The 12,407-nt window shown below is 41.4% G+C and overlaps 1 pseudogene; it reads right to left on the reverse strand.

Annotated features, from left to right (window-relative positions):
• LOC123728297 (rho GTPase-activating protein 8-like) overlaps positions 1-12,407 on the reverse strand; it is a 124,181-nt pseudogene that overhangs the window by 21,605 nt on the left and 90,169 nt on the right.

Consider the following 12,407-nt stretch of genomic DNA (forward strand, 5'->3'; position numbering starts at 1 on the left):
TGGGCACCATACCTGATGAGTGGTGGGAATATACTGTATTCTAGAGCTTTACTGTAGAATGATGACTGGTCACCATACCTGATGAGTGGTTGGAATATACTGTATTCTAGATCTTTACTGTAGAATGATGACTGGGCACCATACCTGATGAGTGGTTGGAATATACTGTATTCTAGAGCTTTACTGTAGAATGATGACTGGGCACCATACCTGATGAGTGGTTGGAATATACTGTATTCTAGAGCTTTACTGTAGAATGATGACTGGGCACCATACCTGATGAGTGGTTGGAATATACTGTATTCTAGATCATTACTGTAGAATGATGACTGGGCACCATACCTGATGAGTGGTTGGAATATACTGTATTCTAGATCTTTACTGTAGAATGATGACTGGGCACCATACCTGATGAGTGGTTGGAATATACTGTATTCTAGAGCTTTACTGTAGAATGATGACTGGTCACCATACCTGATGAGTGGTGGGAATATACTGTATTCTAGAGCTTTACTGTAGAATGATGACTGGGCACCATACCTGATGAGTGGTTGGAATATACTGTATTCTAGAGCTTTACTGTAGAATGATGACTGGGCACCATACCTGATGAGTGGTTGGAATATACTGTATTCTAGAGCTTTACTGTAGAATGATGACTGGGCACCATACCTGATGAGTGGTTGGAATATACTGTATTCTAGATCTTTACTGTAGAATGATGACTGGGCACCATACCTGATGAGTGGTGGGAATATACTGTATTCTAGAGCTTTACTGTAGAATGATGACTGGGCACCATACCTGATGAGTGGTGGGAATATACTGTATTCTAGATCGTTACTGTAGAATGATGACTGGTCACCATACCTGATGAGTGGTGGGAATATACTGTATTCTAGAGCTTTACTGTAGAATGATGACTGGGCACCATACCTGATGAGTGGTTGGAATATACTGTATTCCAGATCTTTACTGTAGAATGATGACTGGGCACCATACCTGATGAGTGGTTGGAATATACTGTATTCTAGAGCTTTACTGTAGAATGTTGACTGGGCACCATACCTGATGAGTGGTTGGAATATACTGTATTCTAGAGCTTTACTGTAGAATGATGACTGGGCACCATACCTGATGAGTGGTTGGAATATACTGTATTCTAGATCTTTACTGTAGAATGATGACTGGGCACCATACCTGATGAGTGGTTGGAATATACTGTATTCTAGAGCTTTACTGTAGAATGATGACTGGGCACCATACCTGATGAGTGGTTGGAATATACTGTATTCTAGATCTTTACTGTAGAATGATGACTGGGCACCATACCTGATGAGTGGTGGGAATATACTGTATTCTAGATCTTTACTGTAGAATGATGACTGGGCACCATACCTGATGAGTGGTGGGAATATACTGTATTCTAGATCTTTACTGTAGAATGATGACTGGGCACCATACCTGATGAGTGGTTGGAATATACTGTATTCTAGATATTTACTGTAGAATGATGACTGGGCACCATACCTGATGAGTGGTTGGAATATACTGTATTCTAGAGCTTTACTGTAGAATGATGACTGGGCACCATACCTGATGAGTGGTTGGAATATACTGTATTCTAGATCTTTACTGTAGAATGATGACTGGGCACCATACCTGATGAGTGGTGGGAATATACTGTATTCTAGAGCTTTACTGTAGAATGATGACTGGGCACCATACCTGATGAGTGGTTGGAATATACTGTATTCTAGAGCTTTACTGTAGAATGATGACTGGGCACCATACCTGATGAGTGGTTGGAATATACTGTATTCTAGAGCTTTACTGTAGAATGATGACTGGGCACCATACCTGATGAGTGGTTGGAATATACTGTATTCTAGAGCTTTACTGTAGAATGATGACTGGGCACCATACCTGATGAGTGGTGGGAATATACTGTATTCTAGATATTTACTGTAGAATGATGACTGGGCACCATACCTGATGAGTGGTGGGAATATACTGTATTCTAGATATTTACTGTAGAATGATGACTGGGCACCATACCTGATGAGTGGTTGGAATATACTGTATTCTAGATCTTTACTGTAGAATGATGACTGGGCACCATACCTGATGAGTGGTTGGAATATACTGTATTCTAGAGCTTTACTGTAGAATGATGACTGGGCACCATACCTGATGAGTGGTTGGAATATACTGTATTCTAGAGCTTTACTGTAGAATGATGACTGGGCACCATACCTGATGAGTGGTGGGAATATACTGTATTCTAGAGCTTTACTGTAGAATGATTACTGGGCACCATACCTGATGAGTGGTGGGAATATACTGTATTCTAGAGCTTTACTGTAGAATGATTACTGGGCACCATACCTGATGAGTGGTGGGAATATACTGTATTCTAGATCTTTACTGTAGAATGATGACTGGGCACCATACCTGATGAGTGGTTGGAATATACTGTATTCTAGAGCTTTACTGCAGAATGATGACTGGGCACCATACCTGATGAGTGGTTGGAATATACTGTATTCTAGAGCTTTACTGTAGAATGATGACTGGGCACCATACCTGATGAGTGGTTGGAATATACTGTATTCTAGATCTTTACTGTAGAATGATGACTGGGCACCATACCTGATGAGTGGTTGGAATATACTGTATTCTAGATCTTTACTGTAGAATGATGACTGGGCACCATACCTGATGAGTGGTTGGAATATACTGTATTCTAGATCTTTACTGTAGAATGATGACTGGGCACCATACCTGATGAGTGGTGGGAATATACTGTATTCTAGAGCTTTACTGTAGAATGATGACTGGGCACCATACCTGATGAGTGGTGGGAATATACTGTATTCTAGATCTTTACTGTAGAATGATGACTGGGCACCATACCTGATGAGTGGTGGGAATATACTGTATTCTAGAGCTTTACTGTAGAATGATGACTGGGCACCATACCTGATGAGTGGTTGGAATATACTGTATTCTAGAGCTTTACTGTAGAATGATGACTGGGCACCATACCTGATGAGTGGTTGGAATATACTGTATTCTAGAGCTTTACTGTAGAATGATGACTGGGCACCATACCTGATGAGTGGTGGGAATATACTGTATTCTAGATCTTTACTGTAGAATGATGACTGGGCACCATACCTGATGAGTGGTTGGAATATACTGTATTCTAGAGCTTTACTGTAGAATGATGACTGGGCACCGTACCTGATGAGTGGTTGGAATATACTGTATTCTAGAGCTTTACTGTAGAATGATGACTGGGCACCGTACCTGATGAGTGGTTGGAATATACTGTATTCTAGATCTTTACTGTAGAATGATGACTGGGCACCATACCTGATGAGTGGTGGGAATATACTGTATTCTAGATCTTTACTGTAGAATGATGACTGGGCACCATACCTGATGAGTGGTTGGAATATACTGTATTCTAGAGCTTTACTGTAGAATGATGACTGGGCACCATACCTGATGAGTGGTGGGAATATACTGTATTCTAGAGCTTTACTGTAGAATGATGACTGGGCACCATACCTGATGAGTGGTGGGAATATACTGTATTCTAGATCTTTACTGTAGAATGATGACTGGGCACCATACCTGATGAGTGGTGGGAATATACTGTATTCTAGAGCTTTACTGTAGAATGATGACTGGGCACCATACCTGATGAGTGGTGGGAATATACTGTATTCTAGAGCTTTACTGTAGAATGATGACTGGGCACCATACCTGATGAGTGGTTGGAATATACTGTATTCTAGAGCTTTACTGTAGAATGATGACTGGGCACCATACCTGATGAGTGGTGGGAATATACTGTATTCTAGAGCTTTACTGTAGAATGATGACTGGGCACCATACCTGATGAGTGGTTGGAATATACTGTATTCTAGAGCTTTACTGTAGAATGATGACTGGGCACCATACCTGATGAGTGGTGGGAATATACTGTATTCTAGATCTTTACTGTAGAATGATGACTGGGCACCATACCTGATGAGTGGTTGGAATATACTGTATTCTAGAGCTTTACTGTAGAATGATGACTGGGCACCATACCTGATGAGTGGTTGGAATATACTGTATTCTAGATCTTTACTGTAGAATGATGACTGGGCACCATACCTGATGAGTGGTTGGAATATACTGTATTCTAGAGCTTTACTGTAGAATGATGACTGGGCACCATACCTGATGAGTGGTTGGAATATACTGTATTCTAGAGCTTTACTGTAGAATGATGACTGGGCACCATACCTGATGAGTGGTGGGAATATACTGTATTCTAGATATTTACTGTAGAATGATGACTGGGCACCATACCTGATGAGTGGTTGGAATATACTGTATTCTAGAGCTTTACTGTAGAATGATGACTGGGCACCATACCTGATGAGTGGTTGGAATATACTGTATTCTAGATCTTTACTGTAGAATGATGACTGGGCACCATACCTGATGAGTGGTGGGAATATACTGTATTCTAGAGCTTTACTGTAGAATGATGACTGGGCACCATACCTGATGAGTGGTGGGAATATACTGTATTCTAGAGCTTTACTGTAGAATGATGACTGGGCACCATACCTGATGAGTGGTTGGAATATACTGTATTCTAGAGCTTTCCTGTAGAATGATGACTGGGCACCATACCTGATGAGTGGTGGGAATATACTGTATTCTAGAGCTTTACTGTAGAATGATGACTGGGCACCATACCTGATGAGTGGTGGGAATATACTGTATTCTAGATCTTTACTGTAGAATGATGACTGGGCACCATACCTGATGAGTGGTTGGAATATACTGTATTCTAGAGCTTTACTGTAGAATGATGACTGGGCACCATACCTGATGAGTGGTGGGAATATACTGTATTCTAGATCTTTACTGTAGAATGATGACTGGGCACCATACCTGATGAGTGGTTGGAATATACTGTATTCTAGAGCTTTACTGTAGAATGATGACTGGGCACCATACCTGATGAGTGGTTGGAATATATTCCAGATGATTCTGATAAAGTTAGTAGGATGGACGACATAGAGGGCTTTCAGGTTCTTCTTGTACCTGTCAGGAAATACATTGGACACACACACACACACACACACACACACACACACACACACACACACACACACACACACACACACACACACACACACACACACACACACACACACACACACACACACACACACACACACACACACAGTAAACATAATTCTGGAAAAACTGGCTCATATCGAGTTATATTTTGTTTGAGAGGGCTTGAAAAGTCGTAGGTTAGAGAGATCAGGGTGACTTACTTCCTGTCAAATTCTCTGTATGCGTTTCGTAGCCAGTGTAGTGAGGGCTTGTTGTTGCTGCGGAGACCATGGTGGAAGTACACTACCGTATAATCACTCTCTACGTACTGGTCCAGAGTGTACATCAGATACCTACAGCCAGGGAGAGGAGAGAGTAGAGCAGAACACTCAGGTAACTGCCCAAAATAAAACGGAAACTCTTGGCTCAGTTGGTAGAGCATGGTGTGTGCAACGCCAGTGTTGTGGGTTCGATTCCCACGGGGGGCCAGTACAAAAAAATGCATGAAATGAAATGAAATGTATGCATTCACTACTGTAAGTCGCTCTGGATAAGAGCGTCTGCTAAATGACTAAAATGTAAATGTAAAATGTAAATGAAGGATACAAAGTATATTGAAAGCATGTGCTTCCACACAGGTGTGATTCATGAGTTCATTAAGCAATTAACATCCCATCATGCTTAGGGTCATGTATGTTATTTTGGGTACCGTGGGTAAGGCCCCATAGGATGCCAATGCCCCCTCCCATCCACAAGACAGGAAGGTTCACCGAATGGTTTGATGAGCATGAAAACCCATGTAAACCATATTCCATGGCCGTCTCAGTCACCAGATCTCAACTGAACACTTATGGGAGATTCTGGAGCGGCGCCAAAATGATTCAATTGAAATTGTGTCACTGACCTTAAACACAATATGTTTTTAGAATAATTTTACAAATTAATAAAAATGCAAAGCTGAAATGTACATAGCCCCGTATGTTAGGTATGAGCTCTGTGTCACCTTCGCTCTCCTCCATGTTTGTTTGTGTTGCAAATTTCCTTCCACACGGCACGTCCAATGGAACGGAAAAATATTGTCGTAAAGAGTGTGATTTGCGACACAACGAAATAAAAATGACAGAGCAGAATATGAAACGATCAACGTTTTTACCAATCGTCACGCCGATATAAATATCGTCATATCGCCCAGCCCCTACGAGGAATAGGTCAGTTTATCTAATGAGCAACAGAAAAAAACATATGTGCCAATCGGGAGAATTACCCAGAAAGACTCACTGCTGTAAATCGCTACCAAAAGGTGATTCTAACATGAATTGACTCAGGGGTGTGAGATACTGATGTAAACTAGATAATTCTGTAATTAATTTTCAAACAATTTGCTAAAATGTCTAAAAACATGTTTTCACTTCGTCATTACAGGGTATTTGTGTGTAGAATGAATCCATTTTGAATTCAAGCTGTAACACAATACAATGTGGAATAAGTCCAGGGTATGAATACTTTCTGAAGGCCCTGTAGATATGGACTACATATAGCAGAACAGACCATAGAGGACGTTCTACAGGGGAGATATGGACTACATATAGCAGAACAGACCATAGAGGACATTCTACAGAGATATGGACTACATATAGCAGAACAGACCATAGAGGACGTTCTACAGGGGAGATATGGACTACATATAGCAGAACAGACCATAGAGGACGTTCTACAGAGATATGGACTACATATAGCAGAACAGACCATAGAGGACGTTCTACAGAGATATGGACTACATATAGCAGAACAGACCATAGAGGACATTCTACAGAGATATGGACTACATATAGCAGAACAGACCATAGAGGACATTCTACAGGGGAGATATGGACTACATATAGCAGAACAGACCATAGAGGACATTCTACAGAGATATGGACTACATATAGCAGAACAGACCATAGAGGACATTCTACAGAGATATGGACTACATATAGCAGAACAGACCATAGAGGACATTCTACAGAGATATGGACTACATATAGCAGAACAGACCATAGAGGACATTCTACAGGAGATATGGACTACATATAGCAGAACAGACCATAGAGGACATTCTACAGAGATATGGACTACATATAGCAGAACAGACCATAGAGGACATTCTACAGGGGAGATATGGACTACATATAGCAGAACAGACCATAGAGGACGTTCTACAGGGGAGATATGGACTACATATAGCAGAACAGACCATAGAGGACGTTCTACAGGGGAGATATGGACTAGATATAGCAGAACAGACCATAGAGGACATTCTACAGGGGAGATATGGACTACATATAGCAGAACAGACCATAGAGGACATTCTACAGGGGAGATATGGACTACATATAGCAGAACAGACCATAGAGGACATTCTACAGGGGAGATATGGACTACATATAGCAGAACAGACCATAGAGGACATTCTACAGGAGATATGGACTACATATAGCAGAACAGACCATAGAGGACATTCTACAGGGGAGATATGGACTACATATAGCAGAACAGACCATAGAGGACGTTCTACAGAGATATGGACTACATATAGCAGAACAGACCATAGAGGACGTTCTACAGAGATATGGACTACATATAGCAGAACAGACCATAGAGGACGTTCTACAGAGATATGGACTACATATAGCAGAACAGACCATAGAGGACATTCTACAGAGATATGGACTACATATAGCAGAACAGACCATAGAGGACGTTCTACAGAGATATGGACTACATATAGCAGAACAGACCATAGAGGACGTTCTACAGGGGAGATATGGACTACATATAGCAGAACAGACCATAGAGGACGTTCTACAGGAGATATGGACTACATATAGCAGAACAGACCATAGAGGACATTCTACAGAGATATGGACTACATATAGCAGAACAGACCATAGAGGACATTCTACAGGGGAGATATGGACTACATATAGCAGAACAGACCATAGAGGACATTCTACAGAGATATGGACTACATATAGCAGAACAGACCATAGAGGACGTTCTACAGAGATATGGACTACATATAGCAGAACAGACCATAGAGGACATTCTACAGGGGAGATATGGACTACATATAGCAGAACAGACCATAGAGGACGTTCTACAGAGATATGGACTACATATAGCAGAACAGACCATAGAGGACGTTCTACAGAGATATGGACTACATATAGCAGAACAGACCATAGAGGACGTTCTACAGAGATATGGACTACATATAGCAGAACAGACCATAGAGGACATTCTACAGAGATATGGACTACATATAGCAGAACAGACCATAGAGGACGTTCTACAGAGATATGGACTACATATAGCAGAACAGACCATAGAGGACGTTCTACAGGAGATATGGACTACATATAGCAGAACAGACCATAGAGGACATTCTACAGGGGAGATATGGACTACATATAGCAGAACAGACCATAGAGGACATTCTACAGAGATATGGACTACATATAGCAGAACAGACCATAGAGGACATTCTACAGAGATATGGACTACATATAGCAGAACAGACCATAGAGGACGTTCTACAGGGGAGATATGGACTACATATAGCAGAACAGACCATAGAGGACATTCTACAGGGGAGATATGGACTACATATAGCAGAACAGACCATAGAGGACATTCTACAGGGAGATATGGACTACATATAGCAGAACAGACCATAGAGGACATTCTACAGGGAGATATGGACTACATATAGCAGAACAGACCATAGAGGACATTCTACAGGGGAGATATGGACTACATATAGCAGAACAGACCATAGAGGACATTCTACAGGGAGATATGGACTACATATAGCAGAACAGACCATAGAGGACATTCTACAGAGATATGGACTACATATAGCAGAACAGACCATAGAGGACATTCTACAGGAGATATGGACTACATATAGCAGAACAGACCATAGAGGACGTTCTACAGGGAGATATGGACTACATATAGCAGAACAGACCATAGAGGACGTTCTACAGGGGAGATATGGACTACATATAGCAGAACAGACCATAGAGGACATTCTACAGAGATATGGACTACATATAGCAGAACAGACCATAGAGGACATTCTACAGAGATATGGACTACATATAGCAGAACAGACCATAGAGGACATTCTACAGGGAGATATGGACTACATATAGCAGAACAGACCATAGAGGACATTCTACAGGAGATATGGACTACATATAGCAGAACAGACCATAGAGGACATTCTACAGAGATATGGACTACATATAGCAGAACAGACCATAGAGGACATTCTACAGGGGAGATATGGACTACATATAGCAGAACAGACCATAGAGGACATTCTACAGGGGAGATATGGACTACATATAGCAGAACAGACCATAGAGGACATTCTACAGGGGAGATATGGACTACATATAGCAGAACAGACCATAGAGGACATTCTACAGGGGAGATATGGACTACATATAGCAGAACAGACCATAGAGGACATTCTACAGAGATATGGACTACATATAGCAGAACAGACCATAGAGGACGTTCTACAGGGGAGATATGGACTACATATAGCAGAACAGACCATAGAGGACGTTCTACAGGGGAGATATGGACTACATATAGCAGAACAGACCATAGAGGACATTCTACAGAGATATGGACTACATATAGCAGAACAGACCATAGAGGACATTCTACAGGGAGATATGGACTACATATAGCAGAACAGACCATAGAGGACATTCTACAGGGGAGATATGGACTACATATAGCAGAACAGACCATAGAGGACGTTCTACAGGAGATATGGACTACATATAGCAGAACAGACCATAGAGGACATTCTACAGGGAGATATGGACTACATATAGCAGAACAGACCATAGAGGACATTCTACAGGGAGATATGGACTACATATAGCAGAACAGACCATAGAGGACGTTCTACAGGGGAGATATGGACTACATATAGCAGAACAGACCATAGAGGACATTCTACAGGAGATATGGACTACATATAGCAGAACAGACCATAGAGGACATTCTACAGGGAGATATGGACTACATATAGCAGAACAGACCATAGAGGACATTCTACAGGGGAGATATGGACTACATATAGCAGAACAGACCATAGAGGACATTCTACAGAGATATGGACTACATATAGCAGAACAGACCATAGAGGACATTCTACAGGGAGATATGGACTACATATAGCAGAACAGACCATAGAGGACATTCTACAGGGGAGATATGGACTACATATAGCAGAACAGACCATAGAGGACATTCTACAGGGGAGATATGGACTACATATAGCAGAACAGACCATAGAGGACATTCTACAGGGAGATATGGACTACATATAGCAGAACAGACCATAGAGGACGTTCTACAGGGAGATATGGACTACATATAGCAGAACAGACCATAGAGGACATTCTACAGAGATATGGACTACATATAGCAGAACAGACCATAGAGGACATTCTACAGGGGAGATATGGACTACATATAGCAGAACAGACCATAGAGGACATTCTACAGGGGAGATATGGACTACATATAGCAGAACAGACCATAGAGGACGTTCTACAGGGGAGATATGGACTACATATAGCAGAACAGACCATAGAGGACATTCTACAGAGATATGGACTACATATAGCAGAACAGACCATAGAGGACATTCTACAGAGATATGGACTACATATAGCAGAACAGACCATAGAGGACATTCTACAGAGATATGGACTACATATAGCAGAACAGACCATAGAGGACATTCTACAGAGATATGGACTACATATAGCAGAACAGACCATAGAGGACATTCTACAGAGATATGGACTACATATAGCAGAACAGACCATAGAGGACATTCTACAGAGATATGGACTACATATAGCAGAACAGACCATAGAGGACATTCTACAGAGATATGGACTACATATAGCAGAACAGACCATAGAGGACATTCTACAGAGATATGGACTACATATAGCAGAACAGACCATAGAGGACATTCTACAGGGGAGATATGGACTACATATAGCAGAACAGACCATAGAGGACATTCTACAGAGATATGGACTACATATAGCAGAACAGACCATAGAGGACGTTCTACAGGGGAGATATGGACTACATATAGCAGAACAGACCATAGAGGACGTTCTACAGAGATATGGACTACATATAGCAGAACAGACCATAGAGGACATTCTACAGAGATATGGACTACATATAGCAGAACAGACCATAGAGGACATTCTACAGAGATATGGACTACATATAGCAGAACAGACCATAGAGGACATTCTACAGGGGAGATATGGACTACATATAGCAGAACAGACCATAGAGGACATTCTACAGAGATATGGACTACATATAGCAGAACAGACCATAGAGGACATTCTACAGGGGAGATATGGACTACATGTAGCAGAACAGACCATAGAGGACATTCTACAGGGGAGATATGGACTACATATAGCAGAACAGACCATAGAGGACATTCTACAGGGGAGATATGGACTACATGTAGCAGAACAGACCATAGAGGACATTCTACAGAGATATGGACTACATATAGCAGAACAGACCATAGAGGACATTCTACAGAGATATGGACTACATATAGCAGAACAGACCATAGAGGACATTCTACAGGGGAGATATGGACTACATATAGCAGAACAGACCATAGAGGACATTCTACAGGGGAGATATGGACTACATATAGCAGAACAGACCATAGAGGACATTCTACAGGGGAGATATGGACTACATATAGCAGAACAGACCATAGAGGACATTCTACAGAGATATGGACTACATATAGCAGAACAGACCATAGAGGACATTCTACAGGGGAGATATGGACTACATATAGCAGAACAGACCATAGAGGACATTCTACAGAGATATGGACTACATGTAGCAGAACAGACCATAGAGGACATTCTACAGAGATATGGACTACATATAGCAGAACAGACCATAGAGGACATTCTACAGGGGAGATATGGACTACATGTAGCAGAACAGACCATAGAGGACATTCTACAGAGATATGGACTACATATAGCAGAACAGACCATAGAGGACATTCTACAGGGGAGATATGGACTACATATAGCAGAACAGACCATAGAGGACATTCTACAGAGATATGGACTACATATAGCAGAACAGACCATAGAGGACATTCTACAGGGATATGGACTACATATAGCAGA

The sequence above is a fragment of the Salmo salar genome, chromosome ssa17 (assembly GCF_905237065.1).
Source record: "Salmo salar chromosome ssa17, Ssal_v3.1, whole genome shotgun sequence".
Classification (NCBI taxonomy): Eukaryota; Metazoa; Chordata; class Actinopteri; order Salmoniformes; family Salmonidae; genus Salmo; species Salmo salar.